The following is a 23,384-nucleotide window of genomic DNA, read 5'->3' on the forward strand; positions in this document are numbered from 1 at the left end:
CCTGCAAAACAGCAGCCTCCACAATGCCTTTTTCCACTGATCTCCTCCTCGCTTCTCTCTCTGCAGAGCCTTACCCAGGGAGAACAGGGCAGCCTGGAGCAGCCCCTGCTGTGCACACCTGCATCCCTCATTTCACTCCTACTCCCTGGCTTTTTAGATCTTGCTCCTCTTCTCCCAGTAAGAGCATGACATCCTCTTCATTTCACAGGCCACAGCTTCTCCCTCGCGTCTGCTGTTCTCTCAAGGATGCTAAACAAGCAGAAGACGTACAGGCATCTTCCCAGAGACATTGCAGCAATGTCTCTTTTTTGTATTCGTCAAGTTATTGCTCCCACACACACACATTTAAACTCAGCTCCACCAGCTCTTGAATTTAACTTGCATACAAGCAGTCTGATCTATAATGGATTTAGCTATGCAAAAGGAAAAATCCTCTTAAAGTTTGGTCCACAGCACAGCAGTATACAAGTACCTGGGCTGCCACTGCCTCTGCATTATTAGAGTGCCCCTCACCCAGGGCATCCTATCCTTTTAGCAGATAGGCTAGGTATTTGCTGGTTATCTACTAGGTCAGTATCCCTCCTAAAGAAAAGTCCAGTGAGATATGCAACCAGCTTAGTCAAGGCCAGATGGGGGGTCAGGACTCCCCAGTTCACAATCCTGTGGCTTTAACCATGAAGTCATCTTTCAGCACAGAGATCAGCTGTTCCAAGAGGCCACACTGCTGTCAGATGGGCACCACAGGGAGGTCAGGCATTAAGACAGTGAAAGACTATTCCCTCCATAGGCATTCGGGTCAGTTAGCACCACACACAGGAAGCTGTAGAACCATACTGCACTGGTGAGAAGTTGGTAACAGGGTTTTGGTTTTACTGAGCCAGTCATTAAACAGCGCTGGTCCCACTTTATAGAGATATAGGTAGCAACACCCAGAATAAAACAGATCATCTAGAAGTATTTACCTCTGGATATCTGTAATTATAAACCAAACATCATCAGCTTCTCTCTCTCCCTGCAGTAAATAATTAACTGCGAAAGAATATTCCTCTTGGCTCCATCCTCCCCAATCAATTCTGCTTTGCAACAACGTGCCTGGATTGCTCGCTGTATCAGTGCACCCAAGTGTTACCCAAACCCCCTCGAAGACAGAGGAGAGGTGGAACTGTTCACTTCAGTACAGCAGAGACCTTTCCTTCAGGGTACAAGGGGGCATCGTGGCATAACTCCCAGTACTTCAAGCAAACAGCTATGACATACACAGCTTAGCTCATGCACTGCTGCAACATCACTGCAACCATCAGCGGAGGCGAATCACGCACTCTGAGCACTCCAATCACACCCCTCTGGACTGCCTGAGCCTTATTGCCAAGGCAGAGCAAATCTCCTCCCCTGAAATGCAAGGTTTTATATTCCTTTCATTGTTTCTGAAATATCCTCCCCACCCCTAGAATTCATCCAGGGGTAAAAAAAAAACCAAACCACAAAACAAATCAAGTCTTCTTTATAACAGAAACTTCATTTTTTAAGAGACTTTAATTTTTGAATACTAGATCGAAGTTCAGTATTGTGACTGCTCGGTCATGCACTATAACCTGCACAGTGACCTGTTCACCTCTTGCCACCTCCCCTCAGCAACCTGAATTTCATACAGACTCTGCAAGTAATAGGTAAACCAGAAAATTTTCTGAGCACTCATTCCTTTTGCCCTACTGAAAGACACCTCCTGGCTGTAAACCCCATCAGGGAGGAAGGATGATGCCAGGAGGAAAGAAAACTGCCTGGCAGGAAGGCTGGGTTGGTCAGACAGCAGATGGAAGCAGGTTGCATGCAGATACACAGCCAGGGAACAACACAAGGGCTGCCATTTGATCCTGGTTGCTTTCTTAAGATACAAAGTCAAATTCGGTTTTGAAAGAGGCATAAGGAGAACACAAGCAAAAACAAGAGCTGGGGAAAACCTCCAGAATTGCAGGAACACCCTTCCTAAAACAGCCAGAAAAAACAGGGAGAGACAGAGAAGCATTACCACCAAGCAAACATCTTCATACTTACACACAGTCTGGGTTCAGTTTTACATTTTTACAGGTTTAAACACATACCAGATTTAGTTGAGCTGACTATGAAGTGCTCAATAAAGAACTCCACCAGGAAGGTAGAGAAAAAGAGGAGAAAAGGCTAATTTAGACTCAAAAAGCATGGAAAGAGAGGTTCAAGAAAGAGGCAGAAGAAAGAATAGAAGGAAAACCATGACACAGAAGAGATAAATGAAACAGATACCAGGGACAGTTCAGGAAAAGATAAACCATGCAAAAATGGAATGAAAACTGGAAGGGAAAGATAAGAGAATGAGGAACATGCCATGGCAGATCAGTTGAACAGCGGTTGGCAAATAGATAATTTATTTAATCTCATCTGTATTTGTCAAATAATTTGTTTGATTAACACTCTTTTGTGGTCTTCAGCCAGGTATGGAGCTGATCAAATATCATGTCATAAATATATTATTATATTAATACAAGTAAAATTCAAATACATTCAATATTTTTATCTGCTGCTTAATAAGCTCTGCTTCTAAGTTTACAGTTCAAAAATGTTAAAATAGAAAGCTGGGAATAAATTACAATTAGATAAAAATTACTTGAAGGACGACCATTTTGCTTTTCCTAGACTGACAAAAATACAGTATACTGTATAACTCATCTTGAGAGACAGAAGAGGCGACATTCCTACTTTAACCACCCTCCCACAAGGAACTCCTCTCTACAGGCAGTACTTTTTGTCTTGATTTTATTTTGTTGAATGTTTCCCCAATACTCAACTTTTCTACTCCATGAAGGTTTTTACCCCAAAAAAATCTGGTGAGCTCCAAGGGCAGCCTAAGAGAAAGGTAAATTTTGGGTGCACTGGTAGCAGGAGGGAAGGCAGTGAGAGCCATATCCAGCCTGGAAGCAAATGTTTATGTTTAAGCTGAGCTTTGCTCCTCTTAAAGGGAAGGGAAATCAGGTGAAAGATGGACAAGGATGCCTCAGGATCTCTACTCTGACAAGGAAATTTTCCCACACTGCCAGCAGCCTTTTCCAAACCTCCCTCAGAGAACCAGCAAGGAAACTAGGAGGGGAAAAAAAAGACCAACTGGCAATTTTTCAGCCTGTTTTTATCCCCCCTCCCCCAAGACAACAGCAAGGTCCCCTTGAGAATCCTCAGACCATGGGGTGAAAGCCACCAAGGTAAACCATCTCCATGTGCGTGGTGGCAGGGCTGCCAGGGAGCCCTGGGAAGCAGAATCAGGCTCAAGAAGGAACCTGTGGCCATGGCTTTCTAGGCCAACATCAGAGGAACACGAGGCTACTCCCACTGCTGCTCTACCTTCACCACTGGCAGCAGCCAAGAATCAAACTCACCACAGGAGAGAACCACACCAAGGGCAACTCCCTGGGGCCGGAAAAGTGTCCCTTGGGTCACAAGTCCTGTTTAAATATTTCAGCAATATCCCAAACTGAGATAATTATTGCTAATTACAAGATCATTTTTATGTAAACATGAAGGGTATTACCACGCATACTTCATCTCTTTTTAATTAAAAGAAGTAAGAGGTTTGCTGAGATAAAAAAAATAGACACGCTGACAGCTCCCACCCAAAAGCAGACTTTTCTGCAGTGATAACACCCATCAGCCTCCAGACCCACCAAGAAGACTGAACAGAGAAATCAATCAGCATCAGCCTCCCCAGTGCTGAAATGAAACGGTTGGCACGTTATTAATCACACAGGAAAAACGTTTTACGAGGACAAGGAAAGGACCAGACACACAGAGGGGGGATACACATGGATTCAGTCATGGCTGTCTTAAAAACACTTGGGAAAATCACACAAATCTCCAGCTGTAGAATTAAAATATTTCAGAGCCGTGAAGGATAAACACATCAGCAATTCCGACTACAGCAACTCTTTAGCTAAGCCCACACCAAACCTCATGTACTTTCCTCCATTCAAAACCAGTTCCTGCTCCAAGCTGCACATCCTACCCATGCCAACCAGACTAAAATACATTGTGACACAGCCTCACCACGAGTTCGTATCCTTTCTGCATTTCAAAGACCTACCCAGGAGCAACCTGCACGTCACAGGCTACAAGAGATACGACCATCCAGCTTAGGACACTGAAATAGTCAACGGCTTGACTTGCCATGCAATGGCTTAACAAGCCATTGCTGCTGCACGGTCCTGTTTCCAGCTGTCCTAAGCATTTCTCCAGCCGCTCCAGAGTTCGCCAGTCCACTCTGACTTCTCATAGTCTCTTTTGTCTCCAGGCACGCTCCACTGCTTGAGGCAATTTAAATACACCCCCAGCCAGGACCTGTATGGGCCAAGCGAGCCATCAGATGCACCTTCACCTGGGGTGAAGATGCTGCAGCCCCGGACGCCGCGACACCCTTTGCAGGGCAGCAGGGCGCAGGCAGCCTCGGCACGCCGCAGAGCCCCGGCGGCGAGCTTCCCTAGGACGGAGGGAGGTGTCACCAGCTCCGCAGAGCCGCATGCTCGCAGAACGGGGGACCTCGCTCACTTGCTCACAGATGCACACAAATACCTGCGCCTCCGCCACCTGCCTGTCCCCTCCGCGCCTCGCCCCGGGCCTGGCGGCGCCAGGCACCGCCGTGGAGCTCGTCTCTCCTGGAGGGTGCCAGCCCAGCAGGCACCTGCTTTAGCAAAGCGTGGCGAGTCTGGTGCTCCCCCTTTGAAGCATCACAGGAGCAGTGTGAGGGATGCAAGGGGATGAGGGAAGACGGGTGCAGCGGGCTGCAAACTAGGGGTGCGAAGAAGAGGAGGTGAACAGGGCTGCAGCTAAGGGATATGGAGGGGAGCGGGAGGGCAAGGAAGGGGAAGGAAACAGGGCTGCAGCTTGGGAGGGGGAGGACAGGAGGAGGGCACAGTGGGTGCACAAGGAGGGCAGGGGATGGAGGGCAGAGAGAATGGAGGGCAGAGAGGGTGCAGAGGCTGTGGCTCGGTGGTACCCCACCACCCTCCCACCGCAGCAGCCTGCCTGGGCTAGGGTCGGCAGGCAGCGCCCAGGCAGCACAGTCATGGCGCGGCCGGCGAGCAGGTGGGTGGCCGCCACCACTCCCAACAGCCCGGGCCCCGCCACCGCCCACCGGGCCGAGGGTCCCTCCCTTCCCACCGCCGCCCCGGGCACGGCGGGGGCAGCCACAGCACAGCGGGGGTACGAACTTGGCGGCTGGGGGGAACAGCCCCGCTAACAGGTGGCGGTGGCGCTGCCGACCCGTCCCCGCCGAGCCGGTGGGCGCTGCCCCTCCGCGACGGCGCGTCCCACCCACCCCGACCCAGCGCCAGCCCGCTCCTGGCGGCCACTCACCGGCTCGTCCACCCCGCCGGGCGGGATGCGCGTCCTGGAGAGCGGGGCACGGAAGTTTAAAGCCGGGTAACAGTATTACTCGCTTTTGCCCTTCCAACGTAGGAAAAACCAAACTAGACGAGGCGCCCCTCCAGGCGGGCGAAACCCCGCTCCGCTCCTCCCCGCCGGGGGCTTCAGCCGCGCGTCGGCCCGGCGGCGAGGGGAAGTTTCCACCGCGGTGGTGGAGGCGCCCCCGGCGTGCCGCGCCCGCCCCGCATTGGCACGGGGCGCCGGGGCGCTGTACCGCCGCCGCGCCCGGACAATGTGCGTGCGGAGGGAGCGGGAGCGGAGCGGAGCGGGAGCGCGCCCCGCCGGCGGCCGCGGCACACGCCCAGCCCGCGCCCCGCCCGCCCGCCGCTCGGCGCCCGCCCGCCGCCCCTGATTGGCGGCCCCCGCCGCCTCCGCCCTCCGGGTGGGCCGCGCCGCCCGTCAATCACCCGCTGCCGCCCGGCCGCGGGGCGGTCCCTGGGGCGGTGGCGGCGGCGGCTGCGGGGGGTGTCGGGCGCTGCCTCGCCCCGGCGGGTGACCCCTGTTGCCTCCGCGCCCCGGGAGCCGCCGGGATCGCGTGCTGTCCGCCGGGGGACCCGTCTGCGCTTCCCGCCCCGCGGCGGCCCCTCCGCAGGAGCGCCCCGCACCCGAGGTGAGGGGAAGGCCTGGCGGCCGCTCCCGCAGCCCGCCCTTCCCCGCGGGACTGCCCGGGGCTGCGCTGCCTTTGTCGGCGCCCCACGGAGGCGTTCTGGGGAGGAGGACCAGAGACCCCTGAAATGTAGTGTTGATTGCCAGTCACGGTCCTGCCTGATTACCCGTTGCGCTAAACTCAGCTCACAGGGTGCTTTTATCTGGCCCTTGGAAATGCCTAGAAAAATAGATGACTCCAAATTATTCAAGTGCAATTAAGGCCACAAAAGAAAAGATACCTGAATTGACTCCGTATAAGGCAGATGGAGTTCAGTTAGGCTTAGCAGCAGAGATACGCACTGTCTGAGCAGAATTACTTCAATTTCAGATGAAGGTCCGAGCGTGTTGAAAGGCTCTTGTCTGATCTTATTTGGGTCCCGCAAGGAGCACTGCTGAAGCAGAGCTAGTAAATATTGATGGACTCAAGCTTCATGTCCTGAAATCGGGTCTGTCAATGCAGTGCTTCCCGTTCTGTCACAGTACACCAGACATTTTCTACTACTGGACACTGTGATTCCCCTGTTACTATTCAGAAACTGGATAGTGGTTTGCATAGTCACTGTATTATCCAGCAGCTTGCAGAAGTAATCAAGCTTTGATGCAGAATATGATGTCAAATAAAGTACACGCTCCTGGTACTGGAAAAGCACTGTTCTCTCTGACATATGTTTCAAGCACACTTCCACAATTTATTGTTTCCATTAGAAAAGTATCTAGTAATCTGAAAATCGATCTAAAAACCATTGTTCTAGATACTATGCTTGACACATAATAAAAAGAAAGCTCATGCCCTGCAGAGCTTGTAGCAAGAGCAGATTAAACATGTTCTAAGGATACCCCTTGAGAGAGCTCTGTGCAGGTTTTCTCAGGTCTCAGAAACGTGTTGCACCAGCACAAACAAACCTGCCAGAGCACTTTTCCGAAAACCAGCACGCAAACAGACAGGTCCAAAAAAAAAGCTGAAGTTTTAACCTACCTCGAAACTGTTCCCTTGCTTCTAACAAGCCCTCCTGACTCTGAATGACCTCTCAGTTCTCCACAGAAGCGAGGGCCGCAGCTCATGGAAAGCCAGCATCTCTCCCGAGCGAGCTGAGGACAGAGCAGCAGCACACACAAAGGTGATGGGTTTCTCCACAGGCAGACACACGCACGCACCATGCACCGCCTCTCCGGGCTACCTGTCTCATCTTGTTTTAGCCGTTTCTAACGAGCAGGCAGGGTACTGGAGCATGCAGAAATCTCGCTTTTTGAAGCACTCTGAAAATGGGCTTGTATTTTTCGGTACCTAGGTGGCCCAGAAGAACTTGTCAGGGAGCAAGCACCAAATAGGTAGTAAAATAGGCACAGCTATGGGGGAACCTCAGGTGCATGCTTCTTGAGCTTCTCAGTAACCTACAAGAAGCAAGAAACACCAGAAGAGGAGACTGAAACTGCCTCTCTCTTGCTCATTCTTCAGTGCCAGATCACATCAGGCTGTGAGATACCTGAGGACTATTTGTTTGCAGACTGCTGGAAGACAGAGACACAATCACCTATTGGTGAGTCATAGCCACACAATCGCAGAGGGGTGATGGCACAGACTTGAAAAGACACAGAGAGTAATAATAGCTTAAAAGTGTCTTCTTTCCCCTCCTACTTTTTGATGAAAAAGCAAAATATTGGGACTAGATCCTCAGCTGTGGCAAAGCAACATAACTCCATTGCTTTTGTCAGAGCACAGATTTATACTTTTTGAGGTCATAGACCGTTCTGTCTGTAAAAAATTTTTCTTCCTGAGCAGATTATTCCTTCCTTTCTCTAAACTTGAGTTTAATTCTTGGAAAAGGTCTGGCTTGCAGTGCTCTAACTGTTGTAAGCCTTGCTTGACAGGAAAGGAAGGCTAATCAAATACTGGGTCCACTGGCATGCAGAGCAATAAAAAGGAAAGTGGGAGTATCTCAGGCTCTGACTGCCACAGTGAAACTCCCAAATCTGCAGTGGAGTTGAAAAGCCATTCCATCATTCCCATACCTTCAATTTTTCATGATTGTTTTCACCAAACTGTATGTAGCTTGCAGTTGGAAGGCCATAACTCATAGACGTGCTTATCCTGTCATGACTTTTTGTACCAACACTCTAAATTCAGTCTGTGCATCACTGATTTTTGTAGGTGCTGTGACCCAAAACTAACTCCTTGATATTTTCACCCCTAGTCAAGATGTAAACTTATCTGTCCACTGTGTGACATACAGACTTATGCCAAGAGCTTAGTGAGCAACTGAACTTGCTCATCAGCTACAGATCAAGGCTACATTGTTAAAATCAGAGTATTTTTTTGAGTGAGTGCTAGTAGAAACACCCAAGTTGAATTATTCTTTCTCCCTCAAACTCAAAAGAACATGAGAAGGTCTTCTTGTGATCATCAAAATCATCAGCAAAGTAGGTAACAGTAATTTTTTAGCTTCACAATGATACATACTTAAATACATCCAGATATGCACCATATATTTTTGATATACTGGAGGGTTTATCAGTTCTCAGCAGACACAGAGTAGATTAGTGGTGTCAGTTGCTATTGTTGTTCTGGGTCTCCTGTTGCTTCACCGTATCTACAAGTTCACCTGACTTTTAATCATGCAGATTGCTTTCTGGTTCTTTCCATGGCTTTTGAACTCAACCTAGTCCATTTTCCTGGATGCGCATTTTTTCTGTATAACCAAAACTTTCTTGAAAAGTGTTTGCAAGGAAAGCTCTGTCACTGTGCTCCCTTTAACAATGTCTCTGAGAGCATACTGAGAAAAGCAGAGATCCCTGTGAATTTTGCTTCCCCATTGCACCATATTCTTAATGATTTTTTAATTTAGTCCTCCTGCAGATACACTAGACTCAAGAAATTTGCAAGTCCTTTTCTCATACTGGGATGTTTTCTTGCTCATCTCTCCCTGAGCTAAGAGGATGAGTAGTGTCATGGCAGAAAACAAACTGATAAGCAGTTGACTTTTAAAAATTTCTGTATTTCTAGGGAATGCAAATTGTTTCCTTGTAATATCTGACAAAGTAACACAAGTAACTTGCCATGGCAATCAGCTTATGGAACAGAAAAAAATTATCATTACAAGGTGCTTTGTTACTATAACATGGAAAGAAGCTGAGATCTTACCAGTTTTGTTCACTTGTGTGCCATGCATCATCTAGGTAGCAGAACCTGTCAGTAGAAGTTTGTGTTCAATTCAGTGCAAGTCATCTGCCTTGTGGGCCTATCTGATACTTGGATCAAAGCTGCAGTGCAGTCAGAAGGAAAGAAGGAAGTGTCCAGAAGAATTGAAACAAGGCTGGATTCTCAGAAACACAAGGACAAATCCATTTCCTCAGCAAGCTGATGCAACTCTGAAGATGCCAGTAAGAGATGAACCAATTCTGAAATTAATTTGCCTTGCATTCTCTGACAGTCTCCATTATTTTACTGTCCTCTATTTTTTTTTTCTTAAGTGAAGCAAGTCTGCATATCTGTAAGTACTTTGGAGTTACCTGAGACAGAGGATGGAATAAGCTTGCGAAATCCATCTTCAAACCCATTCTCTTTAGAGGGACAGACTCATTGCCACACAGCTTCCTTGGGTTAGTGAGTGAATTTAGAAATGGCAAAGGGAATCAGCTAAGGGCAGAGAGGGGAAACCCTCATAGTTATCACTTTAGGAGAAAATAAAAACTGAGTTTTGTTAGCTCAGAGGAGGACAATTTTGAAAACTGTTGTTTGTGCAAAGAGTCACAGAGGCCAGTGTCACTATCCTGTGCTGAGGATAGGCTCATCTGTAGATCTGGAGTGGGTCTAGGGTATGCTTTACTCTGGAGCCGGAAAGGATGTCTTCTGTGGGACAGATTTGAAAAGCGAAGGAAAAACTGAGAGTTTCTTAATCCCTTGACTACTGATTTGAGCCACAAGTAACACAGCTTGAACTGTGTGATGGAATGAAGTGTATGCTCCCCCTTCTATTTTAAAAGCACTCTCCCAGTCTGTTCATGCACTAGTACTAATGCTTGAGAAACAGTGGCCAACTTTCTGAGCTGCCTGGGGCCTAGCTGAATTCACAGGTAAAATTCTCGCGACTCATGGACAATTCTCTTCTGGCTTCCTGGTGAGGTTATAGAGAAAATACTGCTAGATTACAAACCCTGACAATAGCATGACTTGGAAAGAAGCCTTTGAAAAGAAACTCTTAACATATCAGATAAATCTATGTGAGATGCAAAGCTAGAGTTCACTCTTGACAATGAATTCTTATACAGTGAGTGACTGACTATAAAAAGACTTGGGAAAGATCTGAGTCTCCTGCAGCACAAAGAAACCATGAGATAAATGAAAGTCATCTCAAAGGAACCATGCTAAAACTGTTCAACACTATAATTTAACACAGTCTCCTAGAGACTGGAAAAAGTCAGCGGGCTAATCCTTACTGCAGGTTGTACCAAGAGAGACGTAGGCACAAGAGAAATCACAAATGTGAAAAGTCACAAGTGTGTACTGTCATCCCAAGGGCCTGGGAATCTTGGAGATACCTAAGACTTGGAAGCAGCAGTCCAACTGAAAGACCACACAGAGAAAAAAAAAAGATCAGTCAGTCCTGGCTGCAAAGGGTTTTTAAGACAGACACTGAACTGGAAAGATCTCCTGGAGTAATCAATTAACAAAAGAAAACACTGAATTAATTAATCAGTCCTCAATAAATCAACAAAATCTTCCTCTATATCATCTCCAAAGACATCACATTGCTTCAAATGACCCAAGCAGTGAATGGGACCACTTTGTTTTTAATCCCCAAAATAATGGCATTAATACTGGATTAAATGCTACTAAATAAAAGTGCTCAGGCTTCTTTCAACATTTGATATGTTGCAGAAGATTCTGGGTGGGCAGAGCAAAGTCGTCAGTTCTGGAGGGTTATCTGATCCAGGACAGGATCTTTCTTATCATAGATTTCCTTTTTGAAATAAGCAAGGCAGCATCTTGTCAGGTGCGTGGCCCAAGCTCCACCAAAGCTAGAGAGAGGAAAGATTCCAGTTGACTGAAATAAATTTTGCTTACATTTGGATTTGGTCAATTTTGAACTGAGAATAGAAACTTGCAGAGAAGATGCTCTGGAATTGCAGAAATGAAAGGCTTTGTAATCAGAGCTTGGAAGTGGAAGATCTATGTTCCATAGTTTAAAAATATAGACAGCTGCTGATTCCTTTTTTTGCTATTAAAACCCCACAACCCAAACACACACGCACACAGAGGAGATGTAATTCAAAGACTGGTGATTTCCTAGTCAGCCTCCTCATAGCGACACTGTGGGAATGGACAACGATCACATCTCCCTAGATCTGGTATGCAGTAGTTGGTGACATGAGGCCCTCACCTGAGTGGATGATGGGATGGTTGGACTTCAGATTTTGCTGTGTGGAGTGAGCAGGGGGAGAGATGAGATACGGGTTTTACCTCTGAGTATTTGCAAGCAGTGTTGCTTTCAACAACTGCTTGCTAGTTTCAGTCTGATCTGAAGCACACTGCCCTCTGCAGTGTCCCGTTTGTTCCTGTGGGTGTTAGCTTAAGCCCCCAACAAATGTTCTTTTTGACTATTCATGCTTTTTTCAGGGAGATGTAGCTGATCATGTGGTGTGTCTGGAGCCTGAGTTACTTAGAAATGACACGGATTCTTTCATGAAATGCCCCCACCTCATCAAAAGTTGCCAGGGTTGGTGAGGTCCTGTGTCTCCTTCCACTCTCTGCTGAGCCTGCCAGCGTAGAACAGCAAGGGTCACATAGGGTAGGAGGCCTGGTAATGCAGAAATCTGCAAGTTGGGAGCCGCACTGATTTTCCTGGCAGTGGCTTGCTGGCATATGTACAGGAGCTTTTGTTAGCTGTCAGCCTGAATGGAATGTCAATCATTCCCTTGGAGCCTGATCTTCAGATCACTGCACTCTGAGAGAGGGCTTTTGCCTTTGTCTTCATACAGCAATAACTCAGGTCTTTGGAAGTCAGAAGCCTTGTTTTTTGTTAAGAAGCCCTTGTGATATTTAGTCCTCATGTGATTTTCTTTTTCAGACTCCACAGAAAAGTTTGAACACTTTGCAACTGATACGCTACCAGGTTTTTTTATGGGACAGTTTGGATCACTTAACATGCTCTGGGTCATCTGTCAGTTTTGCTGGCAGGAGCCAGATTTCCAGAGTGGAAGCAGGATGAGTTGCTAAGGGATGTCTTGTGCTCTATATCATTTCTGCATTCACTGATGTGCAACAGATTTATCTGTGTAGTTCAAGGCCTCTCTGTACCAGATGAGTTTCTACTGAAATCTCAGACCATCCCACATGTCCTCCTGGAGAAGACACTAAGATTATTGGTATTCTTTTTAAAATATTCTTCTTCTTCATCAGCTAATGCTGATTTTCTTCCCCTCAGCATCAAAGAACAATTGCTAACTACATCTCTTTCTTGCAGAAATTTCAAAGCAGTGTTGCACAGTATTATTTAGGCACGCACACATGGTAGAACTAGATAGAATTAAGGACATTTGTGTTTATCTGTTAAACTACTGGTTCCTTTTCCTTTGACTGTTTTTTAATATACTGGCCACACATTGTCTCTATCCCTGCCATGCATCCCTCCTCATCATCACACTCAAGCTGCTGAGCCTTTTTTTCTCTTCTGTTAAGGCCCTCACTAAATTCTGGTTTTCCTTCTACTGTAAGGAGATGCCATGAGCATCTCCTCATGAGTTCCATGAGTGCCATGAGTTCCTATCTATGCAAGCAAGTAAAGCAGATGTGAAGCAGTACTCACATCAAATAAAACCACCCTGCAGACTGAAGAGGAGGATAGAATCCAGCCTCCCCAGCATCTCTCTGCTTCTTAGTGCTCTTGACACTCCAGTGTATGTTCTATTCCTACCCAACCTTAGTAAAGCTTGCTTATCTGGTCCCTTTCCATCACAGACAGCTGTTTTCCTCCGTGGCAGCCTCTTCCTGATGCTCTTGTGCAGTGTTTCCAGGTCCCCCTTCATCCCTTTCTGTGATTACCTAAAACACGCGCTGCTGCCGTGACGAAGTCCATGGGTGACCTCAGCCTTGACGTTATTTATAGCAAAGGTAGACGCTCTCCTGCAGTACAGCTGCTCGTTGTCAGAGCTAGAGATGCTGAATTATAGAGCTCCCTGGGAGCTTGTGGTGGTAGCGGTATTCCCACATCAAGTGAGATCCAGGTTAAATATTGGAAGGACTCCTTGGCAGTTAGGTTATGCTCTGGTGTCACTATCCTGTCTAGGCTGTCCTGAGAGACCCCTAGTAAAGGTGAGGTCATAGTCCTTCCACACAAATGCCTTCAAGAGCAGCACAGGGTTAGAAATCATCCCTTCAGTCAGCGACATGATGTAGTTGACCTCTCCAGGGTATTTCTACACCTATTTCACACGATTTTCTTCTTGCTGGCAATTACCCCATTCCATATTACAGACCCTACACCGAAGCCATAAAGTTGACCACGGCATCTTGAGTTTTTTGTATGCAGTTTGGTCATCCCCTTTCTTCTGCTGCTTCTCCATCAGGGAAGGTGAAAAGCAGAAGAGGACCTGCAGTCACTCGCATCTTGCAGGACTGGTGCAGGTCCATTGCATGTTCTAGGTAACTTTTCAAGCAGATGTTCATGAGCTCAGCAGTGGTGTGACTCTGTGTGTGTGTGTGCGCATGCAAATCACCCAGATACTCTCTGAGGGCTTTCAGGGGGCCAATGCTAAACATTTTAGAAGTCAGACCTCCTGCAAGATTCCTAAGCTGAGATGCCCAAAGCAACACCTTGCAAATTTCTTCTCTGGTTTCAGACTGATGACTTCGTGTTTCCCACTTTCAGTCAGCAGACAGTTGTTGGGGAAATACTGAGGTTAACGTACAAAAACACTGATCACAAATGTTACGTGAATCCAAGTGATTGATGGAATTTCAGCCATTGACTATGATAACATGGGTAAGCTTATGTTAATCTACAGATGTTGTATTAACATTGAGCCATTTCCCAGTTCTCATTAGCAGTATGCTTTGATAGGGGTAGAAGGTGTTAGCTGTAGTTTCCCTTCAGTGAGCTGTTTAATCATTGGAGCTTACTGGCAGTGGGATTTGGGGGACTTACGTGATCACAAAGTGAATTAAGAGTAAAACAATACCCTCCCTCTGGCTTCTCTGGGATAGTGCACAGGGGAGGGAATGGGTTCAGAGCTGCTCTGTTTCCCCATTTAAGTGGCACTGGTGTGCTCCAGAGAGGACTAAGCAGGAAGCTGCTGCCTCCTTAGTCAAGATCTTCCTGGTTTTCAGGAGTACACTCACACCAGCTCTCCTGCAGAACAGCACATGGCAGTGAACTTGTTGTAGCATGTTTAGCCGCACGTTCCTGTTGGCTTACTGAGGTCTGATCCAAAGCTTACTGCAGATACAGGGAGGATTCATGTACTTCTTCGGTGGCCTTTGGCCTACTCTGTGGAGGCAAAAATACAGCTGTGATAGATACATGGGTGAGTGAGCCCTGCATTACCACCACATTGCACTCTGAGGAGATGGCAAAAGGGATTCTGCAGCCCAACCTTGTGTGTCCCAGAGCAGTAAAAGCAACATGAATCCTACTTAATAAGTAATTCAAAAGCACTTTCTGGTTTGTGAATCATCTGCATCCCAGACTTTCTGAGGCTCTTGGGTAATGAGACAAGAACAGTGCAGCTTCTGTAGTCATTTCTACCTGCTCACTGGGCTGCCAGCCTGCTCTGGCCCTAATTTTGAGCTGTTCTTTTAAAGTGCTCTCTGCCACTAAGAAATTCTCATCTAGAGATTTCAGACATGATGTAATCCTCCCAGCTTTTCTATAAAAATAGCCAACTACCATTAAACCTGTTTTACAGGTGGGTAGGCTGAGCTCCAGTCTGCCTGAGATCACAAAGTGTTACTTAGGGCCAAACTGCCTGGGCTGACACATTCCTGCAGCAGGGATGACCACCTTTCTTAGAGGAAAAAGTGCCCAGGCTGAGGGAGGGCTGGCCTCTGTTCATGTACATGCTTTGCACATAACTGTGAAGCAAATAAACCTCACTGGCTGCATGGCTGGAATCCAGGTGTCCCTGGATGAAGATGCAAGTGTAGGGTAAACTAAAGCGCTGTGCTCGGCTCTTTGTGCTGAGCCGTCCGGCAGGTGGGAATGCACAGCTCCGCCTGATTGCTTATGCCTGAGTCACCTCCTTCAGCATTTGCCATTGCCTAGCATGTTAGCATGCTGCCTGCTGGATAATAAATGACTTCATCTGCTGCAGCAGTGAGGATACTATTAAAAATTAACCCTGGGAAATGGTCCTGCATATTTTTTTCAATCAGAGCCAGCCAAGGGAGAAGAGGAGAGGAATGCTGTTGAAATGAGACTTGCAGAAAAGGCAAGTGGTGAGTTTTTAGTAATGGGGATGGTTCAGGCTTCAGTTTAATCACTGCAGTTGTTGGCATTCAATGATCAAAATTCAGAGGGCTTAAGGCACTTGATAAAGTTAAAAGCAGTGCAGGTAGAAAAGGCTCAATAGGCATATTGCAGAGGAGGTCAAAGAATGGGATAAAAGGGGATTAATGTGCTGCCATGTAATTTATGACCTGTTTGCAGGAATAAATGAATTTAGCACGTGGATATTATTACTACTTGTAAGGAATGATGCCTGTAGATGAAACACTCTCCAGTTTTGGTTTATGTATTGCACGCTTTTCTCATAGTATCACACTTAGAACCACACCCTACCTATAGCAGCATGCAAAGTGTATTTACAGAAGTGAAGGATTTGTATTAAATATCTCAGGAAATAGAGCAACTGAGAGACAGATATTTCATTTTCTTGGCTTCTCTTGCCTCCAGCACCCACACAGTATCCATCAAATTGTCTGGAGTCGAACCCTCACAGGCTGCATTTGAAGCTTGGGCAATGAGCCAGGCTGGTTTAGAGAGCAAAGTCCTGTCTGTCCGCACACACTTACCACTGTCTGTGTGCTGCAGTCTGGAGCAGGGGAGCTCAGCCTTAGGCTCAACAAAAAATACCCCCTTAACTCCCTTTGCATTGTTCCAAGAAAGGGATTTGGTCTGAAGCCTGCAGACGCTCATATTAATGATCCCATTGTTGACACAAAAATTGCACCTTGTTCTGAGACGTCATTCAGCTGGCTTTGGTACAGCAGCAAGCAGCACATCCCATCCTGAGGGATGTCCCGGCTACTTGAGCTGCTCCGGTCGTAGATGGTTGGTACCTATAGATGGTCTGGATGGCAACACGGGCTGTAATTCCAGGTGCAGTGACTGTACAAGCAGATCTGCCCTCGGGCTGGCATGCTTTTTTCCAGAAGCATATTGTAGCTGTTGATTTCACAAATGTGAAGCACCTATTCAAAGGCCAAGCTGAGGTCTGCATGTTTGTCCTGAGTCACCTCCTCATCTCCATGTGGCAAAGGTATTTTAAAATGTTGGGCTTAAGCAGATATTATGCTGCAGCAGGAAAAATGATATAAAGTTCCTTCATAAACAGTGTTACAAATTTGCTGGATGAAAAGTACTCAGATATTGCTATGTCCAAGTTGGAGACAATTCCTACTCTAAGATATTTCTTTACCTGTGATATTTAAGGACCCATGGTTGAAATATTCCTCAGGCTAATTCCTGCATTTTATTTACTGTCTCTCCTTTCTCTCTCCATCCAGAGCTTTGTCATTAGCCCTAGTCCCTGGTACCTGCCTACAGCTCTTGCTGCAGCCAAGCATGCTGCTGGAACAAGGATTTTATTTTAATGATTATTAACCAAGAGTTATCACAACGGTTGTCAGCAACACAACACCAATTTATAAACATGGTCTTTGTGGAGGTTTTGGAAAGCCCAATAGCTTAGAGTTAGTTTGGCACCGCTTTGCAGAGTAGATGGTGCATGTTGAAATCACTTCCTTTAACTTCAATGGGTTTGAGATCACACCCATGGTGTGGTTATTTATTTCCCTCCCTTTTTCCCCCACACCCCCAAGGTCTCTGTATTTCACTCACCAGGTTGCCAAGGGCTGTGTATGTTGCTCATGTATTGTGATGCGAGTATCTCAAAGAAGAAAGAAGTGGCCTGTGCAAACAGCTGTAGGCATAGGTCCAGCTGCCCAATTCTCTAGAAAAGGAAATTGTGATCTGCGCCTGGAAAATCTGCTTCCACAAACCAGGAGTTAACCAGTAAACAATGTATATATAGTTGCATCCTAGACACTTGTGTTTCCACTGGCTTTTGAGGAGCATGAGAAGGAAATACATTTTTAACATCAGCTCAACTTGTACCATGATCTGCTACTTCAGGGAGGAATCAACTGATGACTTAGATATTAGACAGCTGCCAGTGTTTGGTACACAGGATTAATTGGAATGGTCTGTGTTAGTTCATCCACAGCATGGCATAGGAAGTGGCCAAGTGTATTCCAAGGAAGACGGGTTCTGCCAGTGGTGATGTGTCAGGACTTGTTGGGGGGACACACATTTCACTTTCTCAGAAGTCCACCTCCGTTACTAACAACAGTAGGCAAGTCTGGGAACAAAAGGTCTTTGCTCAGACTGTGTAGGAAGTGAATGAAGGTGAGTCACAGTACTACAGGAGCTTTGTGGCTCCTACAGATAGCAGTAGTTTGTGGACATGGGAGGATTCCCATTCTGAATTTCTGTTGTCTTCTGAAGGCATTTGCTCAGCCCAATGCACACCACCCAGCTCAGGCACTAGGAGTTTCTATTCAGCCACTCTAAGGGTTAACCCAGGGTCTCTTCTAAGGTGTTTCAAGAAAAGAGGATGGAGTGCTTAGCCAGAAGTACAAGCATTCATGGCCAAAGAGCAGTGATAAAGTGCAGGTTTTCATGGCCAAAGAGCTGGCCTACAAGCACAACTGGAGTCCCCTGGAGCAGACAACATGCCATGTTCACTGCCATGTCACCAGACTGTCATTGTCACCAGACAATGGGGCTGCTGACAGATCCAGCCTTGAAAACAAACTGTCAAGCAAGGCTTTTGAGGTGGGTGTGAGATTTGTGTGGACTGGGATGTGTTTTATGGTTTTCAGTACTTGGGAACAGTACCTGAGCATCTGTCTGGGTCTCAGCCAGCATGCTGAGTTAGGTAATGAAGCTGAATTGTACTGAAATTTCTAGACAGTGCATAAAACATAGAGAAGCATACCAATAATCCATCTTTTCTCATCACTAATCTAATTTAGCTGCTGGGATGTAAGTACACAGTCCTTTCTCTAAGCACACATTATGCAAAATCAGAGCCAGGGCTGTAAAGAGAGTGTCTGGAAATCAGGTCTCTCCTGTCATTTTGGGGACAGGGAAACATTCTTCATTCTCTATGAGGATAGGATTCCTTCTACTACTACTTCCTTCTAGTAGTCTAGAGGAAGTTATACATGGCAATGATCCAAATACAGATGAATCTCAAGGCTTTCCAAAGAGGCTATCTGTGGAAAAGGCAACCTGAGCTGCTTAAATCCTAGGGAAAATCCCAGTATGGTATGGTGGTGTGTTGCATCACTTTTCACGCCTGTACAGCATTTGCTGAACTCGACCCCAGGCTTGCCTGCAGCAGAAGCAGATGTGTAGGGGTCAAGGCTTCCTCTGACAGAGCAGAGAGAACCATTTTTGCCTTTGCTCAGTTCATTCACTGATGCTGAGCCAGAAGGAAGCACAGATCACCTCGAAGACTGTGGAGCTGAAACACCCCTGGGGATGGGCAAGGCACTTGAGGCAAAAGGGGCACTTTGGCTCTTAGAATGTTAGGACAGGGAACCGTGTCTTCCAGGCTACACATGCTGGCCCTAGGATTACATGGGTGAGCACAGGGATGCACAGTGTTTGTTCCAGTCTGCAGAGGTGCCTGGCCCCGTTTATCTACCTGCTGATCTCCCTCCACATCTGCAGACTGCGCTCCAGCCACCTTATTTCCTGCCCTGCAGGACAGGGATTTGTTGAGGACTTTCGCCAGAGCTGTTGTGTGTAGCATGGCTCACAGTGGTGCTGTTGCTGTGATGGCTGAAAGCCTTGGTGTACATGAGTTGCATTCAGAGTAAGCTTTGAACCGTGCAAAGTGCATGCAAACTAGTGGTGTAGTGGCATGCAAACTGGTGCTTTGACCTGATTAATTTTTTTTAAAGCCGCAATTTCTCCACTGCTTCACATCTTATGTTGTCACTTACACTGATGGGAAGTGAAAATAACAACCCCTTTCTGATTTGGTAACATTTTATGGCCGCTTTGCATTGGCAGAAAAAGCAAGTACACTTTGGAAAGCTGCTGGTTCCCCTGTCTGAAGACAACTAGATGAATATCACAGCTAAATCCTGCTTGGAAAAACAAACCTAAAAAGTGCAGTGAGGCCACAGGTTCCTTTACACTGCAGCAAGTAATGAAAAAGAACAAATGTTGCTCCTGAAAAACTGTAGAGAAAGAATCATTGACCGTAACCCCTTTCCAATATAAATTCATTTCCCCCTTAGTTTAATGTTGAAAACAAAGTTGTAACTCAATCATTGACCATGGAATTCATCCCAGAAGAAATGCAAGGACCACCAACAATGTGGTCCAGGTGTGGATTATAAATATCCTCAGGAAGAGACATTCTGTATCCCAGGGGCATTAATCCTGCAGCCAGTGCTCTTCCTTTTATATTTTGATTTTGAACCTGCCATTTTTAATGCCTCTCAGCAAGATCTTCTCTTGCAGAGGATTCCTACCACACCAAGCACGATGATGCCCCTAAACTGAATGAAGCCCCATAGTGGTACTACAGTTGTAACAACACTGGGTTTTGTACCTACCATGTCTTTGGTAAAAATTATCATCTGGCAGCTGTAGAGAAGATTTGGACTTGTCCCATACCATGGGACAGGATACCATACACTAGAAAAGCAGATGTGTGCAGACAGCATTCTTGAGCTTTCCAAAACCAGGAAATAGTTTGACCCAAAAGAAACTGAGAAAGGTAGAGGGCCTTGAACAGAGGCCCAAACAATAATAATTTATACACAGGCATTTCAAGTTACCATTGATTCATCTTGAGTCAGGAATTATATAAACAAGGGAGTACAAGCATACTTTTCTGGCTCTCAGTATTTTTTTCAGATAAGAAGCTTTTGTTTCCTTTTTCCTGTAAAAATGTAAAGGGAGAAAAATATTACATTTACTAATTTATTTATTTACAACTTTTCATTAAAATTAAGGCAGAAATAGGAAATAAGCCTTTCTGGAATTATGTAGTCCTGGCTCAGTGGCTCAAATATTAGTACAGTGCCCTATATCACCTTTGCTACTGTGTCTTTCATCCCAATCAATCATCTTGACTGCACAGTAATGCAACTACTCCTGAGTAGAATCACTTGGTCATGAACCAGAACCTGCTTTTCTAAAGCAATTAGTACAAAGGAAGGAAAGGTCCCTCTGGTGTGGCATCTGCACTGGGTATTGTTTGAAAGTGGGGTTCCACCAGAGTTCTTCCTTCCCAGCAGAGTTGAATCGGGGTTTAAGCTAGTGAGATATCTCAACACAACTGAAGCCTGTCTTAAGCTTACCTTTTTTCTAAGAGACCCTGCACCATGACAAGGTGTTATTTGCTGCTTTTATTGCCTTCTAGTACCCCAAAAATCTACCACTCCAAGGAGGATGATCACTTTCCTTCAGCGAGAATGCAGCAGTGAGAGGAGAGAGGTTCTGTCACTGAGCACTGGCTCAGGACCTCGGAAGTGTGTGGTCACCTTCAAAGGCCACACACGGTTTCTGTGTGATTTTGGTGACATCAGTAGTTTGGTTTATTTGTTTATAGAAGCAAGGGCAACACAAAACTACGAATGCCCATCTTTCAGTGTGAGTTAAAATACTCTGTAAAAACTGTTATCAAAAGTTTTTCCAGGTCTAGTTCAGTTTGAAAAGATACAGCTTTGTACAAAATGCCATATGTTTCCTGACGAAGCTTTCCTTTCTAATTGCAGTTTATGAATTCACATAAGCCTTTGAAAAGGAGCAAAAACAAATGCCCAGATTCATTGAATCAGAGAAGATGTTTTATTAACTGGATTCTCTCATTGCCCTTTCTTTTCATGCCAGGTGCAGTGACAGCAAAATAAATTCAATTCGCAGACTCCTGTCATCCTCCGGATCTTTGGATCAGTTGTTTTTCCCTCTCAGCCTCATTCATTGCTTCTGAGGACGAACTTCTAAACACCTGCTGTGGTCGAAACTGTTCTTACATCATCTCCTGAAAACAGTGACTTCAATCACATGAAATCATGAGGTTAATGCCACAGTCGAGACTTCAAAGCTGTTTCTGAAGACCTGAGTTGATTTTTTTTTGAAAATGCTCTGGTAGCTGCTAGTTCTTAACCAATAGAAGAATTACCAAAGTTGCCAGCGTTCTGCTTATCATGCAATACAAGCAGATGGGAGAATTTTCTAGCAGAACTGCAGTCTGGATAGAGGTGGCAGTACCATAGTATGAGCTCTCCACTTAATCTCAGATTAGTTTTTTGTCTTTTTGTATAAAATGGAGATGAATATCCTTGTTCTGTATTACCGACTTGAACCAGATGACCTTTAAAAGGTCCCTTCCAACTCAAACTATTCTATGATTCTATTAAATTGTTAGTTGTGCTAGAAAAAGGATTCTCACAAGAAAAAGGGTGATTACAGGGCTGGCTAATGAGGGTAAGAGTTCAGGCTGCAAGGGGAACTATCTTCAGAGAGACACTTTGAACCAATCTTTCAGAAGGAGGGAGACACTGATACATATCTAAATGACTCTGATGGGGTTATATGCAGTAGCAGAAAACTTTCCTCTGACCAGAAAGTCCCCTCTGGTTCTGCGTTTCTGAGTTGTAGTACAATGAAATTCTTAAATGTTAGTAATGCAAGTAGCAACAGCGATTATCTATTGATCAATAATATTAATAAGAGACTGGGTTGATTGGATGTTGCTTTTGGCTGAATAAAACCAGAAGAACAGACAAATCTCTTCTTGTAAAATAAGAATCCCAAAGGAAAAGCATGTTTATCTAGGCCTGGTTTTCAGAGGAGGCTTCACCCAATTCCTGTTCATTTGAGTAGCACCAATATAATTAATCCAGAGTAACACATTTTGTGGAGTTCCTGTGAAGGTGAGATCAGAATCAGGTCCACTGTCTCCAGGTGGGTCCAAGGTATGCTAATTGTCGATATTAAGATTCTAAAACTTTCTTGGTAAACTGAAGCATGACTTTTCTTTCCTATGAAGCTTCATGTATGTAAAACATGGTTCCTGGATAGAGATCACATCAGCTCCACAGTTATTAATTTACAGGTTTCTCGCTGACCTTAGCTCAGCTCTGGGAATGGTGCCAGCACAATTACAGTAACTCTGAATAAAGAGATGTAAAGCTTCTGTATCTACCCTGAAATTGTGCCAGAATTTTCTCTTCCTCAATGATGAAAAGATGCATTTCTTCAATTGGTTTCAAATAGTTCAGACTGCATTGGCCGTAAGTAGATTATTTCCAGCAAAACAAGGAAAAGAAGAAAACTACCATGCAGATGTGTGGATACACAATACACATACTCCACAGATAATCTTTGGGAAGTGTGTCCCAAGAAGGTGTACGTTGGGAAACTGAGTCAAGGTGACTTGAGCTACTTACCTGGAAAAAAAAAATGGCAGAATTGGGAATAAAATTCCAGGGGCAGATGCTTGATTCAGTATTGTTTTCACTGAATCACACTACCTTCCTGGAGCACGTCAAGGCCCATTGCCTTCCTTCCTGTGAAGATGGGAAGCTGGATTGCAATGACACCAGGTGGAGCTGAGTGTGCTTAGCACCTTGGAAAATCAGGCCCCTGGTGATTTTCTCTGATGTTAATTGACCGTCAGACCCTGCAAGAGGGGAGTCAACACATTTCCTGACCTATGGTCTAAGTGTTTTCCAAACCCTAGAGTAAATTGAATGTAGTTGCAGAGGGAATGCTGATGCAATCCACCAGCAGCTGCTGCTCTCCCACATCCTCACAAAGGCACGGAATATATGGGAGGAGTGAGGGGGTGAGTGCATGCAAATAATGAAGTCAAAACCCCAGCCTCCTCTACATGGTAGGCAGGACTCTGTGTCTTCCCTCCAGACCTCTTGCCTTCCTGCCTCCGAGAGAACCACTGCTAAGGGCTGTGCCCAAGAACATGCTGGGTACTATCCAGAATGTAAACCCCTGAAAAAGCAGGCTTTTCACGTGGGACCACTGAGCATACAATCG

General features: G+C 45.9%; 1 protein-coding gene and 1 long non-coding RNA gene across 5 annotated transcripts in view; one reads left to right on the plus strand and one right to left on the minus strand.

Annotated features, from left to right (window-relative positions):
* The window catches only part of HRAS (HRas proto-oncogene, GTPase), a 41,933-nt gene extending 34,789 nt beyond the window's left edge, over positions 1–7,144 (minus strand). Inside the window, exon 1 of one of the 3 annotated variants that reach the window (XM_048307780.1) lies at positions 7,064–7,144. The gene's annotated coding sequence lies outside the window, so the exon portion shown is untranslated. Of the gene's footprint in view, positions 1–5,370; positions 5,712–7,063 lie in introns of those variants that run through there. The other 2 variants (XM_048307778.1, XM_048307779.1) reach the window with 2 other exon arrangements.
* On the plus strand, positions 5,945–22,742 carry LOC125327832. 2 transcript variants are annotated; one of them, XR_007204391.1, is made up of 5 exons: positions 5,945–6,049; positions 7,544–7,625; positions 8,463–8,505; positions 9,262–9,465; positions 21,219–22,742. It is a non-coding gene; the product is annotated as an uncharacterized LOC125327832 (long non-coding RNA). The 2 variants fall into 2 exon arrangements; XR_007204390.1 differs by lacking the exon at positions 5,945–6,049 and adding an exon at positions 7,132–7,205.
* Positions 22,743–23,384: the final 642 nt, after the last annotated feature.

Source organism: Corvus hawaiiensis, chromosome 6, assembly GCF_020740725.1.
Source record: "Corvus hawaiiensis isolate bCorHaw1 chromosome 6, bCorHaw1.pri.cur, whole genome shotgun sequence".
NCBI lineage: Eukaryota > Metazoa > Chordata > Aves > Passeriformes > Corvidae > Corvus > Corvus hawaiiensis.